Consider the following 18,178-nt stretch of genomic DNA (forward strand, 5'->3'; position numbering starts at 1 on the left):
TTTTTAAAGCCATCTGGGGCTGATGCTTTATTGCTTAAAAGTCGTTTGATCACTTTCCTTACCTCCTTGTCAGTAATGAGCTGGTCTAATTTCATCCTTGCTGCTTTCTTAGAGCTAGTTAGATCACAGATGCTTGTCTACTTGTTAATTTCACATCGCAAGGAAGAAAATTCCTTTGAATTGCAAGTAGAGCTATAATGAGCTGTGTAATAGTGGACAAAATCCTGCACTCTCGGGGGGATTTCATGTGAGAGAGCAAAAAGCTACTTGTGTTTCTTTTCATCTCTCTCTCATAATCCAGCCGTATGTGCTAAATAAAATAAATGGGTGGGGATGGAGGGGGTCACTGATGAACTGTGATAAACGGTTTAGACATCTGAAGACAAAATGGCAGCGAATGGTTCACTTGAATTATGTTTAGTAATTATCTTAGGTAGACAATGGAAATCACCAAACATAACTTGTCACTAATCTGATAGCAATATTGGGTCTTTAGTCAGCCATAGATGGGTTTAGTCTTGACAGCAAGAACTGGCCCAGATTTGATCCATCTATGAGTAGGCTGATTGTACCCAAGTTGATCGATGGATCGACTTGGGTACAACCTGCCTGTCAGAGTTTTAGAATGTGATTACTGCCGGTGGCTATAGCCACTAGCAGTAACTATTTTGTTCTGCCAGCTGGGAAGGCTCCCCTTGCCAGAAGAACATAATAGCTCCATGGGAAGCATTCAACCATCAAGACTGACTGTGTTGATGGGGAAATTGAGTGATGTTCTTTCTTTCCACCTGTGGTGGAAAGAAAGAAGATCGATTCATCTATTGCTTGCCTTACATATTACACCTACTTCTTGGACAGGCAAAGTAAGCATGTGCACTGAGAGCTTTTGAAAGGCACCAATTGTCAAAGGCTTTCGTGATAGGTATTGAGTCATGTAACAGACTCCCTTTAAAGGAACATTTCATGAGATAAACATGGAGGCTTCCACTGCTGAACTCTCCTTAAAATGAGTTGACTGACTGTACTGCCGACCTTCTTGCATCAATATTTTAAGAATGTACTCACACTAGGGCGTATGCACATTGCATGAGCATGTTTGACCCCCAAAGTCCAGTTTGTTTGATTACTGTGATGGCTCTGTAATATGCTCAAACATGTTTCAGTGTAGTGTGGTCTGCTTAAAAGAAGTGGTCTGGGGCATGGTTCAATTGTGATCCAGTACAATAAGCATGTTTGTAACTGCTATCCATGCCTGGAAATGAAACTCAAGTACTGGAGCAGATTAGATACATTTGTGCCCACACGGGTAGAAAGGGTACAGATGAAGGAAGCATGCTCAGGTGCAGCAGAATGTGAGCATAGGAAGCACACTTGGGATTGGCACACCATGACAGCAAACCAGCAAGAGAGTGCATATCACAGACAATCATACTTGGCCAAGCATGCCTAGTGTTATTACAAATCACTATCCAAATCTAGTACTGTATGTACTGTATGTAGCTAAGGAATCCTAATGTTCAGCACTAGCATCCTTTTTCTAGGCCAGTAATTAAGAAAGCAGTGGTATAGGCTCAGCATAACAGTCAGTCAATTAGCATTTTAGGCAGGCGATCAGCAGTGGCAACCGCTTTATTGCTATCATGGCAGATTTACTTTTAGGCTACCCTATCAGTAAAAGACTCAGATTCAAGATGAACAATTTTCATAGATTCAGTTATAATGTAAACTATATAGTATTGTTTACTATGGCTAAATGTGTTACAGCCATAGTAAACAGAGTCCACATGGTCTGTAATGAGAGTTTTATGTGTAGTATGGCCAGAAACTCAAGAGGAACTGTGGGTTCAGCAAGAGAAACGATCATACAGTCCAATGCATTTCTGCACTCTTGTACGGTATACAAGAACAGAAGCTGTAATCATATAATCATCTTTTTCATTCCACCCACATAATATCCACAACTTTATTAATCAGGTAGAAAAACAATTTCTATTATATTCTGACTAATTATTCTAAGATTATGTCCACAAAAGATCCAATCTAAAGATTAATCAGCCCCTACTTCTGAACCTGGTCTATTACAGCTAAACCCTGGGGAAAAATAAAATAAGTTTGCAGTGGGGCTTCCCAAGCACTGCAAGTTTAAATGCTCATTTTGTCTAGGGGGGAAAAAGAGCAAATATACTTATGGCATTCCAGGTGCAATACCATTCCCCTGAAAAAGTTTTTTCGCCATCGTTTGCAGGCACTTTGAAGTCATCACATAAAATGCAGATCTAGTAATCCTGTATTGTAAATGAGGACACTGAGACCTCACCTACAATCTGGAGGATAAGAGAGAGAAAAGAGTGCCAGTTGCCAGTAAACTGAAGAACAAGGTAAGTATAGTTGGTTTTTCTGTCCTAGATAACACAAAGATTTTACTATTTGAAATGCTAGGGGAGTTCTACTGCAAAGGTCCTTTTTTCCACAGTTCAGCTTTAATGTTCTTGTAATAATCATAATTGCACTTTAATAACGAGTGATACGTGAAAATGTGTGTATGTAAATTTACAGAAATGCTAGATTGTAAGCTCTAACGAGCAGGGCCCTCTTGTCCTCTTGTACCAAATTGTATTTTAACTGCAATGTCTACCTTCATTTTGTAAAGTGCTGCACAAACTGTTGGTGCTATATAAATCCTGTATAATAATAATATGCTCAATGTAAAGACAGTTATTGTTCCCTTTAAGCAATGTGAAGTGAGATCATTTGTTATCCATTGTTAAACTGTACATTTCTTAATGGTTTTACACTGGAGAAAACATTTAGAGAAACATTTCCATGACCAATTTAGCAATTACTGCTAGGTTGTTAAACCAATCTCAATGCAATTATCACAAGTAATGCTCAAATCTATTGAATTTCTAGTGAAAATATCCTAAAATATGACCAGTATGGGAAGTAAGAGACTGGCAGCTAAAGAAAGCCTACATATAACATCATGGAAATAAAAATATTTAAAATTAAAATCATTATTGCTGTTGACTCAATGTTGTCTTATGTATACAACAATGAAATTTCAGATAACTGCAGTACAAAGCTTTTAAGACAAAAAAAAAAGCAAACATGGAGTAAACATAATATTCTAGGCAATGAATTGTCTGCTTTTGTCTGTAGAGTGCAGCTAAGGGGAAGTAAAAAGCATTTTTTCATGCCGAGCTTTCAGTTACTTCTGGCTGCAGTTTAATAACTTTTAATGTCCCTAGATCTTTCTTTTAAGTGGTAAGCTATTAAATGTCTACACCTTGCATATGCTGCAGAGTTTTGCTAAGCTTATGGTTTATTGCCTTTTTTCTGCTTTCTTCACTAAGGCTGGATAGAACTGCATTCTCTGCAATAATATTGTAATAAAGTATTGTCGTCTGATGTTTTGGAAACCTGTTGGTAATGCTATTAATGTGAAGTGGGTTTTATGATATTAGGTTTTTCTTACAAACTAATATAGCTGGTGGATTTAGGACAAGACTGTATTGCTAAACTAAAGGCAAAAGTAGGACTAATGAGCAATAGAAAGCATCATAATGTGTCAAACCTCCCAAAAGCCCACAATTCAGTCTGTTCAACTCCTTGAAAGCCCTGATTGGTATCTGAGAAACCAATTATGCACCTGTTCTCTGCATAAAGGCATGGTTCAAGCTCAATTCAAAAAACAACTTCCAAAATTGCAGTATCAGCACATGGGCTCTTCAGGGGCCATACAGAGGGTGAGGCGACATGTTAGAGGTATGCTAAGACTCAGAGACCATCTTGAGAAAGGTGGACTGAGCTTCATTGAAATGTCGACAATAAAAACATTGCTGTTTTGATCTATTTCCTCTGTAAGATTTGGGAGTGTCTTTTATACTTGTTTTAGATATGTATAGATTTCTTTGCTGGTGAGCACCTGGGCATTTACCTCAAGTAAATAGTATATTGGCTATCCTTGAGACTGGTGCACATAGTTGTACCTTCTATTCTCCTCTTTGCATTGTAGGCTTCCATTAAAGGTTCACTTTAAAGCCAACTTGTGCTTTGCAGGGCTCTCCTACCCTCCATCACACATATTCACCTTTACTTTGCTATTCCACTATCCTGGTCACCAGGAGCATAGAGAAATACCCAGTACATTTGGGTCATGGAAGCATGTGGCCCAATTTCTTTCCTAAAATGTGATTGTATTAGTGCTTGGTAATTGGTCACTCAGGCAGTCAGTGCTGTCACATGGGGTAAAGAGAGAATCTTTAGCCCTGGAAAAATGGATAGTTACCATTTCATCACAGACCACATATCATAATGCCTTAGTATAATGCAACGGCTGCTTCTACTAGCCTTCAGTAATACTCATTCAGTGACACTGACATCATAGTTGCAGTTATTTGTGCATTCAGTGCTCATTACATTGTACAAAATGTAAGCAATTCTTATTTCTACTACTTAAAACAGTATGTTTTAGGGTGTGCAAATGACTACATGGGCAAAACAGGAAGCTACAAAGAATGTTGGGAGGTTTGGGGTCATTTTCTTTGCTTGTCCTGTGTGTTGTATAACTGAGCATTAAAAAATTCATAATTCATAGATGTTCTTGAAAAGTTACCCCCTAATGAACATTTTATTTGCTGCTGCTCTTGGCTATAAAATAATCAATGGGTTTTACCCCCAACATTCTTACACAGAAATGAGATGTCTTATTCCACACCTTTTAGATAAAGTGACAGCACAATAATTATATTTCAGTTTTCGTTGGGCAGAGAGTTGCAGTACCTCAGTCAATTAGACACTCAATCTCCTGCACACTGTCATATACAATATTTTTCTTTCTATTTATTTTATTGGTTAACAAGCTGCAATTTCCTATACCCATGAACAAATGAAAATGGCAAAACCATTAAACCAAGGAATTCATGGGCAGATCGTACAGTTTATAAAAGATCACCTGGCTGTTATTTAGAGCGCTGATCCAAATCGTTCACTTTCTGTGCACTATTATTATTGCACAGATCATATAGTGCACTTGAAAATCTCCGGTACTAATGCAGTTAAGGCTGTCTAGTTGACCCATACAGCATGTGAGTAGCTCTAGTGATTCATAAATTAGTTGGAATATTAGTAAAAGATAAAAAATGTATGGCAAGCTTCCAGGGCATTACATGTTGATTTTAAACAAGGCATAAAACAAGATCAGATTAGGACATACGTTTCCCACAATGCACCACAACTATTCTACAGCCCTATCTGTCATTATGGAGTGGATTTACTAAAGACAAAGAGACTGTGCACTTTGCAAGTGCAGTTACAGTCATATTCTCCAAAGCTTAGCGAATGCTGTAAAGTTCTGCTGATTTTCATCATCCAATCATGTGCAAGCAAAATGATTTTTTATTTTCCTTGCACCGGATGCACCTGTGCATTCTTTGAAACTTTACCCCATTTACATTTAGTAAGGAAAATGAGTGCAACTGCACTTGCAGAGTGTGCAGTCTACTTTTGCCTTTAGTAAATCCACTTCATTGAATTTTTATATTCCAACCTTGCATTTAACTTTAACCACTTGCCCTCCAGAGGATTTACTCCCATTCCTGACCAAGCCATTTTTTACAAAACGGCACTGCGTTAATTTATCTGACAATTACGCAGGCATGCAGCGTTGCACCCAAATTAAGTTTATGTCATTTTTTTCCCACAAATGGAGCTTTCTTTCGGTGATATTTGATTGTCTCTGCTGTTTTAATTTTTTGCGCTATAAACAAAAAAGAGCGCCAATTTTGAAAAAAAAAAACAATATTTGTGACTTTTTGCTATAAAACATATCCAGTAAAAAAATTGCAAAAATCAAATTTCGTCATAAATTTAGGCCAAAATGTATTCTGCTACACATCTTTGCCAAAAATAAATCACCAATGCGTGTAAATTAATTGGTTTGCATGAAAGTTATAACGTCTACAAATTGCGGTATATATACTGGAATTTGTTTTTATTTAAATTTTTTTTATACTAGTAATGGCGGTGATCAGCGACTTATAGCGGGACTGCAGCGGGCATTTTGACACTGGGGGGGGGGACTGACTAACTGTCACTGACATCCCCAGTGACACTAACACAGTGATCAGTGCTAATAAAAATGCTTCCTGCTAATGACACTGGACAGGAAGGGGTTGACATCTGGGGCGATCAAAGGGTTAACTGTGTTTTACTCTGTGCTGCGCTTTACTAGGGAGACATGCTGTTTTGTATTACTCTGCTATGCAACAGGTTTGGTTTAATGTCCTTCTTCCTTGTAGCACATACTCACCTTTTTTAGCTGCATTAAAAAAATTTGCCAAAATATTCAAACCTATTAAACTGACTTATCTAAACTTTGCGTTTAGTCTATTGGCTGCAATTATTTTTGGCTGAATTGTTTACACCTTTCGATGAAATGAAGGTTTTTGTTGAATGAACACAGTCTGTCAATGACCATAGATGCTAGAATTAACCAGGGTAAGAGGATATGTTCAGAGTTCACTAGCAGACACCATTGCTTGGCTTCTATTTATGCATTTAAAAATAACAAAGGGTCAATAATGCTCTTGTGCAGCTGTAACTATTAATTGTATGTAAGAAAATTTTAATGAGTTCTGGAATCCAGAGGATACATCTGGGTGATTGACTTAGCGTGTCTTTACCATTAAAGCTAGTGTTTAAAAATAATGAATTAAGGAGCTACACAAGTAGGTTCTGTATCAGGACAATGTTTTGATTAATTAAAGTAATGTCTAGATAATACACGCAGATTGTGAGAAACCTGTGGCTGTTTGTTTACCATCATGCAATATTTTATTATACCTATGGGCTTTACTAATTGGTTTGATGCACAGAACACTGAAGTGAAGGATCCCACAGCAACATTTTGAAATGCTCATCAACCCAGCAGAGCAGGCCCATTTTCATTTGAATTTAAGAAACTCAGAAAGAATTTAATCTTCTTAGTTAATAACTTTCTCAGTTTATATATCTTTTCAAGTGCATTGCTTTTTTTTTTCCATTAGTCATGGTCAGATAACAAAAATAATTCCAAGCAAAAAAATCTCCCTCCAACCTTCCTCTAACCAATCTTGCCAGGTCCTTACCTTCTGAAATCACTTTTACTCACCTCAATCCCCCACCCCCCATTCCAGGAAAGTAAACGGAAAGGATGTGAGGTTGGATGATAATGTGACCTCAACTTAAGGAAAGTCAAAATAGGTATCTAGAGTTTGGTTCACACTGGCACTCTGAGGTTTGGATGCAGTGTGATTGTATGTGTGGTTTGACCATGGTTTTAGGTGCACTCCCCTTGAATTCTGTTAGACGTGTGTTTTCATAAAAGTGCATCAAAGTACTGTATGCTGCATATTTTATGCGCTCTCAGAAAATGCATGGTCTAATAGAATTTAACTGGAGCACACCTAAAACCACGAGTAAACCAAATATACAATTGCGTTGTGGCCAAACTGCAGTGCACCAGCATGAACCTGCGATTAGATAGGGGGGTGTATTGTATCTCAGAGCTGGGCATTAAAAATAAATTGTTTAATAGGGTTGTATTGCCCATGTATTAAACCTTTTTGAAGACTTTCCAGGTTATCTGTAAAACCAATACCCTCACAAAAGTAAAGTAAAGCACACAATGTAACATACATGACACCACTGCCATAAATCAGACTGATTAAGGGACTGATGAAAGACTTGTACAGCTTGAATGCATTTGATTGGTGTGGGACTCACTGATGACTTTTTGGTGGAGAATTTGATGAAGACTGATATTTCACTTAAGAGTATTTATCACTATCTGAACTAGTACTACCAGAGTATCTTCACTGGATGAACTCTTTGTATATGTATGCTTATGTTATGACACTTGTTTGTATATTTTGAGCGCTGCACTTTTTCCACATTTAATTTTATGATGAGGTTTAGGCATATTTACCTTTCAGTGCCAGCAGCTGACCTTTTTTTTTTACAAAGCACCAACTTTTTTCATATTCTTTGTGCACTTTAAATAGACTGAGCACTTTACAAGTAAAGTTACTCCAGAATTTAGTAAATGGGGGGGAAACACTGCTAAATTCCATCATCCCAATCATGTGCAAGCAAACGTTTTTTTTTTTTCATTTCCTTGCATGTGATTGGTTATTCTTTGTTAAGTGAAGTGCTGTACTTCATTTACTAAGATCTGGTGCACAGTCCATTTGCACTATACTGTATTTATAATAAATATATATATATATATATATATATTTATTTTATTTATTTTTCTTTCTTTCTGGGTAGTCTCGATTTTCAGGCCTCTCAGAAGAATGGGGCCATTTAATATTTACAGAAAACATTAAACTGCTCTTAAAAACAAGCCCCTGAAATTCATTAAGTGTCAAGTATATTTTAACTTTAACAAAGAAGATTAACTATACAGTATTTGCTCTTCAATGCAAAGTAATACAGCATGTTTCTCATAATACAATACAATGAATCATTATCACTTCATAAATTACTTCTGAAAAATGTATAGTTTAAAATTGTAACATTAGTGTTTAAGTCATAGATCAGTGTGGTAGGGATTCGTGCATTAAAGCTGAACTCCAGATACTCTGATTTCACTGCACACTGTGAGGTTCTCTAGATGTTACATAAAGTCAGATAAAGTCCATTTCACTTCCTGGCAGGAGCACATCTAACATCATCAGGGGCGGACTGACCATTTGGAAACTCAGGCACTGGCCGAGGGCCCAGGGTCAGTAGGGGGCCCCATGAGATGCCCCTGGTACCTTTTTCATAGGTTTTTTTTTTAGTTTGGGCAAGGACACAGGGGCCCCATGATCCCCTATTGCCCGGGAGCCCCATGAGTTGTCAGTCCGCCCCTGAACATCATCAAACCTTTTTTCTCACTAGCCTGACTGTCCCTGACCTGCCAGTTTCACTTATTGGATTTTTGTTTCTTTTAATCATGGAGGTTCTGGATTCTATGTGGTCATTAACTAGGACAGTCTGAATTCAAATTCAAACGCTTCTCGGCCTTTTGGCTAAGATCAAGTGTAGTATCTGTTCTTATCAGTGTCCAGTGGGGGTGCTCCCGGCCATTCTAGCTTTGCGGGGATGGCTGTTGTATAGTACCCTCACTGGTACGATGGGGGTCTGGATGGCTATTACGGGGGGAACAGAAACCGGGGAGCGCCATGATTCGTTCTGGGGCCTCGGGAGTAATTCCCCTTTGGAACGTCTGAAGGATCCAGTACCTCCTGATTTGGACGGATCTACCTTGGTCTGGCCAGGGGCTGGGAAGGCAGAGAGTCCGCAAACTAGGTGCCCCCTGAGTAGTCGCCTCAGGGGTGCTCTGAGTAGCACTTGGGTGTGGGACCCCACGTTGCGAATGAGCACATGGTCACCGAGTTTAAACACTTTTTGCACTGCGCCTCTAGGACCGGGCCTTTTGGTCAAGTTCTGGGCAATTTTTTTGCTACAGGCCTCAGGGTCTGGTCAGTGCACAATTTGGGCACGACACTTTTTATTATTTTTATAGATTTATTTAATTATTTATTTATTTATTTTTCCTCACCCCACGTTTGTCACTTTTTACTTTTGTGTGTGTTTTTTTTTCACAGGATGGAGGGTGTGGGTCCTCGGGCCTGCCCTGAAGTCTAGGGGGAGGATGTGTGGCCCTATGGTTCCTTCCTCCCCTGTCCCTAGGGAGTTTTCTCTTCGGGAGAACCCCCTGGCCTAGTACTGGATGTCCGGCTTCGGCTGGGCATAAGGAACGGTGGTCCACCAGGCCTTTTGGCCAGGAGGACCAAATGGGAACCTTGTCCCTGTCAGGAGCTTCGTGCCCCGGGGGATCAGGGTAGCGGTCCAACCCCTTCGGGGGTAGGACAAAAGCACACCCTTAAGTGCACTTTTTGTGTGGTGTTTTGCACTTGCACTTTTTTGTGAACACTTACGGGTTTTTTCGTTATAGTTGCACGTTAAAAAAAAAAAAAAAAAAGTCTGAATTCAAATGCAACCGTTTTAGGAATGCCAATTCCTGCAGTCTGATATCCTCCCATGAAGGCATTTTGTTATTTTCATACATTTTTCCCAAGAGCCAACCCCTTGTATCAGGGCTTTTGAGAGGAGTTCTGAGGCAAAGTGCTGTGCTGTTTTCAGGAAGCTAAATATAGCCCTATCAACCACCCATGATCTTCCTACATTGCACATAGAAAAGCAGAGACCCAGTGATGATATCACTGGATGTAAAATAAGGTATGTTATAAAAACAGGGAGGTCATACTGAAGAGTTTTCAGTGTTGATGAGAGGGGATTGAGGGACGAAGGATAGCAAATTAAACTTCATCTTTAAAGCTAAAATTATACCTTGTGGTATTTAGGACTCCAAAGGTTCATTCACACTAGCTTTGCTCTCTGAGGTGCAATCCACATTCAGATCACTCTTCAGATAGTATTTGACGGGTGGTGAGGAGGCTATGTATTGCCTCATTACTGCCTGTTTTAACCCCTTAAACCCCGTACCAGTGTGTCACAACCACATGCACTTAATGCAGTTGAACGGTGGTTGCAGAGTGGCCTCATTTACTTGAAGGGCAGCACCAACCAAAATCAACAGTGTAATTCTCGTGCTGTGGCCATGAAGCAAGGCATCATGGCCATGGCATGTGTTAAACCCCCCAACCCCCTCTCCCCCGCTGCTGGCCTGCAGCTAAAGGGGGAGCAGTTGGGGGACAGTAAATCACAGGATTTTGCTGCACTCCCCCCCCCAACCACTAGTGTGAAGGAGCCCTAACAGAGTCTTTGCAGCTGATTTACTAAAGAAGTACAGACTGTCTATGTTGCAAAGTTTATGTGTAACTTTGTCACTTACTTTGCAAAAAAGATACAACAAAAAACAGATGAATACCCCATCATGTGCAAAGAAACTTAAAAAAAAACATTTTTGCTAACAGATGATTGGTTCATTGGCCTTTTAATACCAAATGCACACATGTTCATATGTGCCAGCACTGCAGTGGGCTTTAAAGGGTACAACTGATATCTTTTGCTTGTGTTGGGAACACATTCACTTGGCACCCCCAGCACAGTGACCATGCTGCCATCGACATCTCCTGGTCAACTTTTGCAATTGAGAAGTGGAAACAGGATCCCAAACATGTGATTACTTTGACAGTCAATCAGAGTTGTCTCATAATTGGGAAGCCTATTTCCACCTCCCATTGTTAAGAACCCAGTGGAGGGCCAGCTCCCGGTGAGTGAACACAGCTTCATTCTATTTACAAACACACAATTTGCAAAGTTCATATTTATTTTATTAAGTAAGCAGCCTCTATTTCTTTAGAAAAAAAAAATCAAATCCCCTGTATCTCAGCTAGGATTCAGGCAATGGATACCAAATTACTTCTATTTTGTTATTCTTAGTCTTGAGTCATTTAATATGTTCTTTGTTGTTTAGCTGTATTGATTTCAGTTAACAAACTTGTTTTTTTATTGTTACACTCTTACTGCTTAGTTTATGAAGAATAATTCATGGGTATCTATTTGAAGGGTTCCAATACTCTGGATATTTGTCAGATACTGCAAGAAGACTTATGCTCACTATACATTTTCACTCCACTGCTCCTAAGTTCTTGTTTTAGCAACCTAGTATTATGCTAAGAAAAAGTCAAGCTTTTCAGAAATGATAGATATTTTGATGAATGCAGTTTTTTCTACTGTAATTCATTCTTTTTGATATTGAAAGTTTTCTTTTTTTTATTGTTACCAATATACATAAAACTATGGGCAATTTTGTATGCTTTAAAATGATACATTATAAAGTACAAATCACACAGCAGCCTCTGCTACACTTGGTAGAAAATTCATTGTGTGCTTATACTGCAGAGTGATATATCACCAGCAACTCAACCTGTCTTTAAATTATTTATGACACAGAGATGATAAAGCTTTCCTTAACTTGTCTCCAAAAGAAACAGATTTCTGAAAACTCTGTGTTTAGTCTTCATCTTAACATGACTGCTTTCTCTCCGGACGGCTGCACTGAGAAGCCAGGAGAAAAGACATTTCATCTTTAGATTAAGATTTACCCATACTGGACTGGAGCAAAAGCAAGAAAGGAGGGGTCTCATACAAGATTAAAGAAGGAAAATAGCAGATTTTTGTGCAAGAAAAGTGCATCTTTGATTAGATGCAAACTACACACACAGGACAGGACAAAAACCTTTTTCAACAGTCAGCTAATTAATTTTTCTAATCTTTGCCTATGGAAATGCAGATTTTCCTGCTACTTAAAATGACCTGATGCTTAGATTTGTTTTATTGGCCATCAATGTCTTACTTAAAGTCAGAATATACGTTACCCATTCAGGGCAAAGTACAGTACTTCTCAGCCACCTTGCTTACCCACTAAGGTCCTGCTCTGTGTATATTCCAGGATGCTCTGAGAGCTTTTAAAGGACCCACAAAACAATGCCTGAGCAACAAATGGTTGCTCGGATAGTGAGTGCTACATTGTGGTAAGAAAGGCGTCTCATGTTCTCATATATCACTGAGCTCCAACAGGTGGACAGAAAGGTGGAAGAGCACAGGGAAAGTTACATAGTTGTATACATTACAAAAAAAAAACAAAAACATAAATCGATCTAATTCAACCAACAGAAAAAATAAATGCACAGAAAACCTTTATATAGAGAACCTTGTAATAGGTCTCTGCAGAGCTATCAAGCAAACATTTACTTTATTTTTGCCCTGATTGCACCTAATTCATACCTCCCAACTTTCTGAGATGGGAACGAGGGACATCCATTGGCAAAAGTATGTAAGCATATGACACATACCCCTTTCACGCCCCCTTAAAGGAGAATAATACAAAAAATGATTGGGTTTTTTTACCACTAGTATTCCTTTATATTGCTTTTGAAATTTACAAATGCAGCAATATAGAAATTGGATTAAAGGTTTAGCACTGTAAAACACTTTTTGATATATAAATATACAACTATATAGATCATATCAAAAAGAAGGTCAAATGAGGAGGAAGGAGGGACAAAGGGACTTGGTTCTAAAAGAGGGACAGTCCCTCTAAATTAGGGACAGTTGGGAGCTATGCCTAATGTATAACAGGATACAACAATAATTTAGCAGGCCATTAATATAATAGGATACTCTACATTTCAACAGTCCACTACTGTTTTTTTTAGGATCAATTCTTTTTCTAGTATACATGCTCGTGCAGGTTGATAATATCAGCACTTAGGTAGGAGATTAGACAGCCTTTGCGGGGGCTTCCAGCATGACACTAAGCCACAGCTTTTGCTTTAAGAGGACTGAAGTACACAATGTGACAAAAAGATGCCCCAGGTAGTAAGGGCTGATCTATTATATTGACAGTAGAGATTCAGATGGTATATATATATATATATATATATATATATATATATATATATATATATATTCATAAAGCAGGGAATGTATCATTATAATGAAAGTCTATAGCTTATATAAAGATATAATATAATATAGTATAATACAATATGATGTGATATAATAATAAAACAGGAGATGGTAATATTTAATTTTAACTAATTGTTCTAACTTATTAGAGGAGTAAATGTTTTACAATAATTTGGAAATATATTCACCATTACAGAATCAGTAAACACTTAGAACCATGTTACTGAATCTGCTCTTCTGCTCTTGTGTAAAGAAAAGAGGTTCAATTAGAAATCAAAGTCAGCATTGGGGTTAGCGATTGGCTAAAGTGAGTCTGCATAAGCATAGGCCCAAAATGCATTAGGGCAGGATGCTGATGAAAAAATATTAACCTACAAGGTCTAGTAACGTAACTGCGGTGTTGATCAACTAATGTTAAAGCAACTTAAATATTCAGCAGAACATTCCCCCTTTAAATGCAAGCTTTTAAAACAGAACACGGAACATTACCCAAAAACAATATATGACTTTTGCTAGTTGGCATGCAATCGTTCTGCATAACTTGGCTGTTTTTCAATTTTGCCTCTGAGAAAGCATTAAACTAAAGCTCTCTGAAATCTGTAGTTTAGGCAGAAAATTATTTTGTTTTATAAGGAACAGGTTTTATATTACATTACAAGCTCATTTAGTCTTATAAATGAGCGCAAAAGAACTCCTTTTAAAAGTGCTTCCATGTCATTATCCTTGAGGGATTGACATAGCAAATACTCTCAGGTGAAAAATTAGCAGCTGGCATATCCAGCAAAATACTAGCTTGTTTTTCAACACTAAACTCCATTTACACTAGTTGTTAGCCTTATGCATTAACATACAATTTTCAAATCCTCTCTTTATTGGATCCTTAAATTGGGTAAAAAGAATGAATAAAGCTTAGCTGCATGGCAACACAAAAGCATAGGATTCAATGGCAGCATGAACTAAGAGAGTAAAATCCATTGCCAAACTACAGAAGTGTGATTGTGCTTTCCATGTGTGCAAATAAAAACTCAGTTTTAACCTGAGCTTGAAAATGTGCAGGAGACCCCCCTTTGGGATTTGTATATTGCCCAGCTCACGTGTACCCTGCTCCTTTTCACTAGTTTTAAACTAATCTGAGAAGCTACCATTGTTATTTTTTTGCATTTGGTGCACAAACACTGAAAGCTATATTGCAAAAGTGATGTCTGGGCTCTTGATGTATCTTTGAGGAGGAGGTGACTGTCTCCAGGTGAACTCGCTCCTTGTTTGTGCATTGCCATGTATGACCCACATTTGGGCACATGTAAAATTTTGAGTTGAGTTGAGACAGTTTAGTTAGGACAATCTTTATTTCATTCAAGTTAGCTAGCCTAAAAGGGTGATGAAGACCCCCTTTGCATTGTTTTGTATATTGCCCAGCCTATGCGCAATTTTGTCTTTTTTGCCAGTTTAAAACTGATCTGAGTGGCTGCCATTTGCAATTTGTTGCATCTTATATGTGAAACGTGGTTTAAAATTATTATTACAGGTACTTATTTAGCACTGTCAATTTATGCAGCTCTTTATGTATATATATTGTACATTCACATCAGTCCCTAACCCTCAAAGGGTGAACAATCTAAAGTCCCTAACCTGCATACACATACTAGGGCCATTTAGACAGGATCCAATTAACCTACCAGCATGTCTGTGGAAGGAAACCCACACAGGTACAGAGAGAGCATGCAAACTCCAGGCAGGTGGTGCCATGGTTGGGATTCGAACCAGCAACCCTAGTACTGCCAGGCAGAAGTGCTAACTATTTAGCCACTGTGCTGCCACAATGTTGATGTTTTAAAGGCTGAAAACTAGCCATGGGATGAGCACACCAACATGCACATTTATGAAGGACTGCAATGTGTTGCAATGTTTTGCAAATGTGTTATGTGTTCTGCCGCATGGAAGTCCTTTAAAAAAGCCAAGGGGATTGCTCATTTATGTGACCCATCAAAATCACATGACCGGCTATCCCCAATAACTGAGCTTGTTCTGCTGCAACTCAAGTGCCACACACCACAGCCCAAATTTTTAGAATAAGCCATCAAATTAAATCTGTGATGTGCAAAGCAAAGCAGAGTATAACATAGATTGGATGGCGTTATTCGCTCTCCTTTATAAATCAGCTTCCAATGCCCGTTTCACACAACTATTCCGATCTGGTCTGCCTCTCAGTTGTTCAGGAAGACTTCATCGGACACTCCATTTACCCCTATGGACTTGTGTCTGTTTTACCCGCCTACCTAGAGTACAAAAAAAACAAATAGAAGGGGATCTGTTCCCCTCCATGTAGGTGGATCGGATTGGACCGAAGGGCAATTGGGTGTAAATAGACAGCCGGTCTGTTTACACCTGGCCGCCAATACAGCAGAGCAGGCTCTGTCCATATCCGCTCTGCATAGACTGAGCAGATACAGACCTGACATCCACCTACTCTGCTCAGCAGTGAACCAGCCAACAGATCCCCTGCTGAGCTAATTAGAGCCCACTTCATGTAAAGGGGGCCTTAATCCATTTGCAGAACACACCATTTCCCCAAAAGTCTACAACTCTCTTCAGAAACCTTTTACACGCAAGACTTTTTTCTTTGCATTGCAATTGCTGCAATGTTTTATTATGCTAAAAAAAATCTTCTCAAGTGATAATGAGCATTTTTTTGCCTATGCAAACATGCTTGTTAATGCTTGCAGCAGCAGTGCCAATTTATCTTAAGCAATAATTGTCCTGATTACAACAAGGTATAACATGCCAATTTGGACATGTATCATACTGACAAGCTTTTTAAGAAAAAAGAAAAACAAAGCACAGTTATCTTTTTTTTTACTCTTTTATCCTGACCTAACCTACCCCCACAGATGCATAGATTACCTCTATTTAACAGCCACTGCCTCTGGCACTTCTCGCTGTCCTGGCTGCATCTGTACATTACACCTACATAGACATCTCTAGGGCTGTGTCCTGAGGTTGGCAATGAAGGGGGACTGCCTCTTCGAAATCTATGGGGCTGTAATGCACATCCAGGATATAAAGAACAAATAACAATTACAACTTTAAATTTCAAATAATTGCATTTATAAACACCACATAAATAATAATAAACACATGTCCTACCTATACATAAGACACAATGAATTCATATAAAGTGCAAAAATTAACATACACAGTGAATGTCAGGATACACAGTGAATTCATATAAAGTGAAAAAAACAGCATACAAAAAAAAATCAAACTGCAAGAAAGGTATCTATACCAAAATTATAAAACACATTACTAATCACAGTGAAATGCTTAGTTCAAACGTTTATCTTCAGTCCCACACATCTCTAATCATTGATGATTCCTCCACTAACTTACTTGTATTAACAGAGATATGGACTGCAGAGAGAGACATTATTTTGCCCCGTACAAATCATTAGTAAGACCTAATCTAGAAATGCAGTTCAGTTTTGGGCACCAGTTCACAAAAGGATATTGGGGTACTGAAGAAAGTGCAGAGAAGGGCAACCAAACTGATAAGAGGCATGGAGGAACTTAGCTATGAGGGAAGATTAGAGGAATTGAATTTATTCTCTCTTGAGAAGAGGGAATATGATCAACATGTATAATTATATGGTTCGTATATGGTCCATATAGTGAACTTGGTGTAGGGTTATTCAGTTTGAGGTCATCACAGAGGACATGGGGGGCACACTTTACTCCAAATATGGAAAGGCTTTTCCACAATAAGAGCTGTGAAAATGTAGAATAGACTTCCTCAAGAGCTGGTTCTGGCCATCTCAGTAGATTGTGTTAAGAAAGGCCTGGATTCTTTATTAAATGCACAAAATATAACTGAATACTAGTATTTGCAGGTAAAGTTGATCTAGGGAATATCCGATCAATAGAGGGATATACGCTTTTTGGGAAACTAGGAAGGATTTTTTCCTCCCCTGCTGGAGAAGATTGGTTCATGCCATTTTGGGTTTTCCTTGCCTTCTTCTGGATGAACTGTAGGTATTGGATAGTGTATAAGGATGTTTTCTATTTGTGTGTGTTGTGTGTTTTTCCTTTTTTCCTGTTGGTTGAACTGCATGGTATCTTTTTTCAACCAGATTAATAATGTAACTCACACACACCTCCCAGGAGGGAGTAAACTTACCAAATGACAGTGACCACTTAATTTGGCAATGCATGGTTTAGCTTACTTGTTGAACAAGCGGGCAGAAGGAAAAAAACTGAACCGATTCCCCCATCCACACATTCAAAGCAGATAGGAGAATCCTCCCTGCTGTGCTCTTGTATTCTGATGGCAGGGAGACTCCCCCACTGTCATAATACATAGATCATCACTGCAGCCATTAGCTGCAGCTGTTGATTGAGCAGATTTTATCCAACAGTAGATCAACTTCTGTACAACTGCAGTGGCCACACATGGATCAAACTTCAGCTAGTGCCTGCGGAACCGGGTGCATTTTGATCCATCTATGGCCAGAATTTAATAGGTAGGTTTAAAGCACTTTGTTTATTAGAGCGGAGTTCCACCCAAAAGGGGAAGTTCCGCTTTAAAGATTGGTCCCCCGCTCCCCATTAAGGATTGGCACCTTTGGGGAGCAGGGGGGGGGAGTGGGTACCCGAAATTGACAGGTACCCACTCCCACTGCGATTGCCTAGGCGATCGGAAGCAGAAGTTGTCCTCCTA

General features: G+C 38.8%; 1 protein-coding gene and 1 pseudogene across 4 annotated transcripts in view; one reads left to right on the top strand and one right to left on the bottom strand.

The window, feature by feature from the left end:
* AUTS2 (activator of transcription and developmental regulator AUTS2) overlaps positions 1 to 18,178 on the bottom strand; it is a 1,792,114-nt gene that overhangs the window by 1,745,913 nt on the left and 28,023 nt on the right. The gene's annotated exons all lie outside the window — the stretch shown is intronic.
* Positions 9,037 to 9,196, top strand: LOC149469882 (U2 spliceosomal RNA; annotated as a pseudogene).

The sequence above is a fragment of the Staurois parvus genome, unplaced genomic scaffold, assembly GCF_062004578.1.
Source record: "Staurois parvus isolate SC_StPar_1 unplaced genomic scaffold, SC_StPar_1.0 ptg000058l, whole genome shotgun sequence".
Taxonomy (NCBI): domain Eukaryota; kingdom Metazoa; phylum Chordata; class Amphibia; order Anura; family Ranidae; genus Staurois; species Staurois parvus.